At 54.2% G+C, this 7,103-nt stretch overlaps 1 pseudogene; it reads left to right on the forward strand.

The window, feature by feature from the left end:
• Window positions 1–1,320: 1,320 nt before the first annotated feature.
• LOC750476 (double homeobox protein 4-like protein 4) lies at window positions 1,321–2,588 on the forward strand (annotated as a pseudogene).
• The last annotated feature ends 4,515 nt before the right edge of the window (window positions 2,589–7,103 follow it).

The following is a 7,103-nucleotide window of genomic DNA, read 5'->3' on the forward strand; positions in this document are numbered from 1 at the left end:
GAGAAGGGTCCCATCACCTGGGTGATCAATGCAGAGATGTTTCACAATGCCCCTGCAGGCAGAGCGTACGCAAGGTTTACATCACCTAGATGATCAGTGCAGAGATATGTCACAAAGCCCCCTATGGGGAGAGCGTGGACAAGAGTTACATCAACTCGGTGATCAATGCAGTCATATGTCACTATACCCCGTAGGCAGAGCCTAGTCAAGCATTACATTACCTGGGTGATCAGTGCAGAGTTATATCACAAAGCCCTCATACAGAGAGCCTAGAAAATTGTCCCATCACCTGGGTGATCAGTGCAGAAATATGTCACAATGCCCCCATAGGCAAATCCAACAGAAGAGTTACATCACCTGGGTGATCAGTGTAGAGATATGTCACAATGCCCCCATAGGCAGAGCCTAGACAAAATTCCCATCACCTGGGTGATCAGTGCAGAGATATGTCACAAAGCCCCTATAGGCAGAGCCTAGACAAGTGTTACTTGTTGATCACTTTGTTGATCAGTTCAGAGATGTGTCATGCTGACTGTTTGCTCCCGGAGCTCTGCAGGCACCCGGAAACATGCAGGGAAGGGTGGAAGACCGGCATGGTGCCTTCGCTCTCCTTGCCAGTTTCCAAACCGGCCACACTGCAGACTCCCCATGTTGCTGCACACGGGAATCCATCGTCAGGCCCTCACGCCGGGGAACATCTTCTCTCTGGGATCTTGCTCTGGTCTCCTACATGGAAATTAACGAGAGGCACATGCCTGCGTGTGTGAGACTGTCTCGGCAACAGCGACACCAACAGGCACTGCCTCCTTCTCGGAGAGAGGGCCTGGAGCTCTCAATATTCCCACGGAGGTTCAATTTCACACTCACCTCCACCATCCCAGGCAGGTTTCTCCCTGCTGAAGACACGTGGGAGCCCACAGAGCGGCTTCCAGTTCCCGTGTGATTCCTGGAGAGGGCCGGAGAGCCAGCCTCCGAAACCCGCACCCCTCACCACTTCCCCCTCGCCACCTTCCTCTTCGTCTGTCCGGCACCACCACCGCCATCATCACGCCTTACCCCCCCAACCCACCTCCACTCGGCCGCAGGCCTCGACGCCCTGGGAACCTTCCCAGGTGGTGAGGGCTGTCCCAGGGCTCACCGCCATTCATGAAGGGGTGGAGCCTGCCTGCCTGTGGGCCTTTATAAGAGCCGCTGGCTGGCTGTCCTGGCAGGCCTCCTGGCTGCAAATTCTGCAGTGCACAGCCCGGCTGAGGGCATGGGATCCCGCCGGGCAGTCTCTCCCAGTGTCCGTCCGTGAATTTCCGGCCAGGGCTCCCCATGATGGCCCTCCCGACATCTTCGGACAGCACCCTCACTGCAGAAGCCCAGGGATGGGGACGGTGAAGGAGACTCGTTTCGACCCCGAGTCAAAGCGAGGCCCTGCGAGCCTGCTTTGAGCAGAACCCGTACCCGGGCATTGCCACCAGAGAACGGCTGGCCCAGGCCATTGGCATTCCATATCCGAGGGTCCATATTTGGTTTCAGAATGAGAGGTCACGCAAGCTGAAGAAAGACTGGAGGTAATCTCGGCCCTGGCCCGGGAGACGTGGCCCGCAAGAACGTAGGCGAAAGCGGGCCGCCGTCACCGGATCCCAGACCGCCCTGCTCCTCTGAGCCTTTGAGAAGGATCGTTTTCCATGCATCGCCACCAGGGAAGATCCGGCCAGGGAGACGGGCCTCCCGGAGTCCAGGATTCAGATCTGGTTTCAGAATCGAACGGCCAGGCACCCGGGACAGGCTGGCAGGGCGCCCGCGCAGGCAGGCGGCCTGTGCAACGCGGCCCCCAGCGGGTGTCACCATGCTCCCTCGTGGGTCGCCTTCTTCCACACCGGTGCGTGGGGAACGGGGCTTCCCGCACCCCACGTGCCCTGCGCGCCTGGGGCTCTCCCACAAGGGCTTTCGTGAGCCAGGGATCGAGGGCCGTCCCCATGCTCCAGCCCAGCCAGGCCGCGCCGGCAGAGGGGATCTCCCAACCTGCCCTGGCAGTCAGGGATTTTGCCTACGCCGCCTCGGCTCCTCCGGAAGTGGCTCTCTCCCACCCTCAGACTCCTCGGTGGCCTCCGCAACCGGGCAAAAGCCGGGAGGACGGGGACCCGCAGCGCGACGGCCTGCCGTGCCCTTGCACGGTGGAAGAGCCTGGGCCTGCTCAAGCGGGGCCACAGGGCCAAGGTGTTCTTGCACCACACACGTTGCAGGGGAGTCCGTGGTGGGGCTTGGGCCGGGGTCCCCAGGTCGCCGGGGCGGCGTGGGAACCCCTAGCCGGGGCAGCTCCACCACGCCAGCCCGCACCCCCGGAGACCTCCACGCAGCAGGGGCAAATGCAAGGCATGCCAGCGCCCGCCCAGGCGCTCCTGGAGCCGAGACGCTCGTCTTCACTCCCCTCCAGCCTGCTGTTGGATGAGCTCCTGGCAAGCTCCGAGTTTCTGCAGCCGGCGCAACCTTTCCTGGAAACGGAGGCACTGGAGGAGCTGGAGGCCTTGGAAGAGGCCGCCTCGCTGGAAACACCCCTCAGCGAGGAAGAATACCGGGCTCTGCTGGAGGTGCTTTAGGACGCGGGGTTGGGACAGGGTCGGGTCGGGTCGGGGCAGGGCGGTGGCCTCTCTTTTGTGGGGAACACCTGGCTGGCAATGGAGGGGTGTGTCTTCCCCTCGCCCCCTGCACCAGGCTGACTGGACTGGGATTCCTGACTTGTTGGTCTGGGCCCGGTGAGAGACTCCACACAGTGGAGAACTGCCATTCTTTCCCGGGCATCCCAGGGACCACAGAGACGGCCCAGGCACTAAAAGTGGGTCGCCTACTGCACACGCGAGGGATTGTGGGCAGCCGCCTGGGCTGTGGGAGCAGCCCGGGCAGAGCTCTCATGCCTTTCCACCACCCCACCCTCGCCTGACCACCCCCGCCCCACCCCCACACCCACCCCAGGAAAATGAGTCGTCCCCTGGGTTGGGTGGAGACCACAGTCACGCCAAACACAGGGCCCGCGCAGCGTACAGGCCTGACATCCCTCCGGCGGCTCGCCTCCTCTGTGCCTCTGCTCCACCGTCGACGGCCCGCCCGTACCCTTGCAGCCTCCCTGTTGCCACCATGGAGCGCCTGGCGGCGGAACACAGACCTCTAGCTCTCTTTGCCGGCCTCCTGGGTGATCAGTGCGGAGATATGTCACAATGTCTCCAGTATGCAGAGCCTAGACAAGAGTTATATCACATGGGTGATCAGGGCAGACATATGTCACAGTGCCCCCTGTAAGCAGATCCCAGACAAGAGTTGCATCACCTCGGTGATCAGTGCAGAGATATGTCTCAATGCCCCCTGTTGGCGAAGTCTATACAAGAGTTACATCATCTCGGTGACCAGTGCATTGATATGTTAAAATGCCCTGTAGGCAGAGCCTAGACAAGAGTTACATCACCTGGGTGATCACTGCAGGGATATCTCACAATACCCCCTGTAAGCAGAGCCTAGACAAGAGTTACATCACCCGGGTGATCAGTGCAGAGATATGTCATAAATCCCACTGTAGGCAAAGCCTAGACAAGTTTTACATCACCTCAGCGATCAGTGAAGAGATATATCCCAATGTCCCTCTAGGCAGAACTTAGACAAGGGTCACACCTCCTGGGTGATCAGTGCAGAGACAAGTCACAATGCCCCCACAGGCAGAGCCTAGACAAGAGTTACATAACCCGGGTGATCCGTGAAGAGTGATGTCACAACACCCTCTGTAGGCAGAGACTAGAAAAAAGTTACATCACCTGGGTCATCAGTGCAGAGATATGTCACAATGCCCCATATAGGCAGAGCATAGAGAAGAGTTGCATTACCTGGGTGATCAGTGCAGAGATATGTCACAATGTCCCCTGTAGGCAAAGCCTAGGGAAGAGTTGCATCACCTGGGTGATCAGTGCAGAGATATGTCACAATGTCCCCTGTAGGCAAAGCCTAGGCAAGAGTTACATCACCTTTCCAGAGGTGATCCAACTCTTGCCTGGTCTCTGCCTACTGGGGACATTGTGACATATCTCTGCACTGATCTCCCAGGTACTATAACTTTAGTCTAGGCTCTGGCTACATGGCATTGTGACATATCTCTGCACTGTTAACTGAGGTGTTGTAACTCTTGTCTAGGCTGTGCCCACAGGGGGATTGAGACATATCTCTGCACTGATCCCGAGGTGATCCAACTCTTGCCTGGTCTCTGTGTACTGGGGACATTGTGACATATCTCTACACTGATCTCCCAGGTGCTGTAACTTTAATATATTCTCTGGCTACATGGCATTGTGACATATCACTACACTGATCACCCAGGTGGTATAACTCTTGGCAAGCCTCTGCCTACAGGGGGTTTTTGACATATCCCTGCACTGACCACCCAGGTGATATCACTCTCCTCTAGGATCTGCCTACAGTGTGCTTTATGACATATCCCTGCAATAATCACCCAGGTGATGTACCACTTGTCAAGGCTCTGCCTACAGGGACATTGCCATGTATCTCTGCACTGATCACCTAGGTCATGTAACTCTTGTCTAGGCTCTGCCTACAGTGGCATTGTGACATATCTCTGCACTGATCATCCGAGTGATGTAACTCTTGTCTAAGATCTGCCTTAAGGGAGTTTGTGATAGAACTCTGCACTGATCATCCAGGTGATGGGGCATTTGTCTAGGCTCTGCCTAAGGGAGAATTGTGACATATTTCTGCACTGATCACCCAAGTGACTGACTTTTGTCTTGGATCTGCCTATGGGGGCATTGTGACATATCGCTGCACTGATCACCCAGGTGATGCAAATGTTGTATAATCTCTGCCTACAAGGAAATTGTGAGAGATCTCTCCACTGATCATCCAAGTGATGTAACAATTTTCTAGGCTTTGCCTACACGGGGCTTTGTGACATAGCTTTGCACTGATATCCCAGGTGATGTAACTAATCTAAGGTCTGCCTACAGGAGATTTGTGATATATCTCTGCACTGATCACTTAGGTGATGTTACACTTTTACAAGCACTGCCTACAGGGAAAGTTCACAAATCTCTGCACTGATCACCTAGGTGATGTAAGTGTTGTCTACCCTCTGTGCAAAGGGGGCATTGTGAAATATCTCTGCACTGATCTCCCAGGTGTTTCAACTCTTCTCTAAGATCTGCCTACAGGGGGTATTTTGAAATATTTCTGCACTGATCAACTAGGAGATGTAACTGTTGTCTGTGCTCTACCTACAGGGGCTTTTCCACATATCCCTGAACTGCTGACAAAGGTGATGTAACTCTTGCCTAGGCTTTGCCTACAGGGGACATTGAGACATATCTCTGCACTGATCACCCAGGTGATGCAACTCTTTTTTATGCTCTGCCTACACGGGACATTGTGACATATCTCTGCACTGATCACCCAGGTGATGCAATTCTTCTCTACGCTCTGCCTACAGGGGGCATTGTGACATATCTCTGCACTGATCACCAAGGTGATGTAACTCTTTTCTAGGCTCTGCCAAAATAGGGCGTTGTGACATCACATTGCAAGGATCACCCGGGTTAAATAACTGTTGTCTAGGCTCTGCCTATGGGGGCATTGTGACTTATCTCTGCACTGATCCCCAAGGAGATGTGACTCTTGCCTAAGCTCTGCCTAGAGGGACATTGGGACATATCTCTGCACTGATCGCTGAGGTGATGTAAAACTTGTCTAGGCTTTGCCTACAGTGGGATTTATGACATATCTCTTCACTGATCACACAGGTGATGTAACTATTGTCTAGGCACTGCTTACAGGGGGTATTGTGAGATATCTCTGCAGTGATCACCCAGGTGATGTAACTCTTGTCTAGGCTCTGCCTACAGGGGCATTTTAACATATCACTGCACTGATCACCCAGATGATGTAACTCTTTTATAGGCTTTGCCGACAGGGGGCATTGAGAAATATCTCTGCACTGATCACCAAGCTGATGCAACTCTTGTCTGGGATCTGCTTACAGTGGGCATTGTGACTTATCTCTCCCCTGATCACCCAGGTGATGTAACTCTTGTCTAGGCTCTGCCTACTGGAGACATTGTGACATATCTCCGTACTTATCAGCCAGCTGATGTCACTTTTGTCAAGGATGTGTCTACAGGGACATTGTGACATGTCACTGCACTGATCACTCAGCTGATGTAACCCTTTTCTCGGCTCTGGCTACAGGGGGCTTGTGACACATCTCTGCACGGTTCACCCAGGTGATGTAACCCTTCTCTAGGCTCTGCCAAAAGGGGGCATTGTGACATAACTCTGCACTGATCACCCAGGTGATGGGACTCTTCTCTAGGCTGTGCCTACAGGGGCATTGTGACATATCTCTGCAGTGATCACGCAGGTGATGTAACTCTTGTCTATATCTGCCTACTGGCGGCATTGTGGCATATTTCTGCACTGATCACCCAGGTGATGGACTCTTTTCATGGATCTGCCTATGGAGGCATAGTGACATACCTCTGCACTGATCAGTCATGTGATATAATGCTTGTCTAAGCTGCGCCTGAAGGGGAATTTTGACAGATATCTCCACTAAACACCGAGGTGATGTAACAATTTTCTGGGATTTTTCTACAGGGACTTTGTGACATATCTTTGCAGTGATCACCCAGGAGATGTGAGTCTTCTCTAGGCTACACCTACAGGGGGTATTGTGACGTATCTCTGCACTGATCACCCAGGTGATGTAACTCTTGTCTAGGCTCCTCCTACAGGGTGTATTGTGACGCATCTCTGCACTGATCACCCAGGTGATGGGGCTTTTATCTAGGCTCTGCCTAAGGGGGCATTGTGATATATTTCTGCACTGATCACCCAGGTGATGTAACTGTTCTATAAGCTCTGCCTACAGGGGAATTGTGAGAGATCTCGCCACTGATCACCCAAGTGATGTAACTATTGTCTAGGCTTCCCCGTAGGAGACCAGAGTGAGACCCCAGAGACAAAATATCTCCCAGGGGTGATGGCCTGATGATGGATTCCCGTGTGCGGAAACATGGGGAGTCTGCAGTGTGGCCGGTTTGGAAACTGGCAAGGAGAGCATAGGC

The sequence above is a fragment of the Pan troglodytes genome, chromosome 16 (assembly GCF_028858775.2).
Source record: "Pan troglodytes isolate AG18354 chromosome 16, NHGRI_mPanTro3-v2.0_pri, whole genome shotgun sequence".
NCBI classification, from domain to species: domain Eukaryota; kingdom Metazoa; phylum Chordata; class Mammalia; order Primates; family Hominidae; genus Pan; species Pan troglodytes.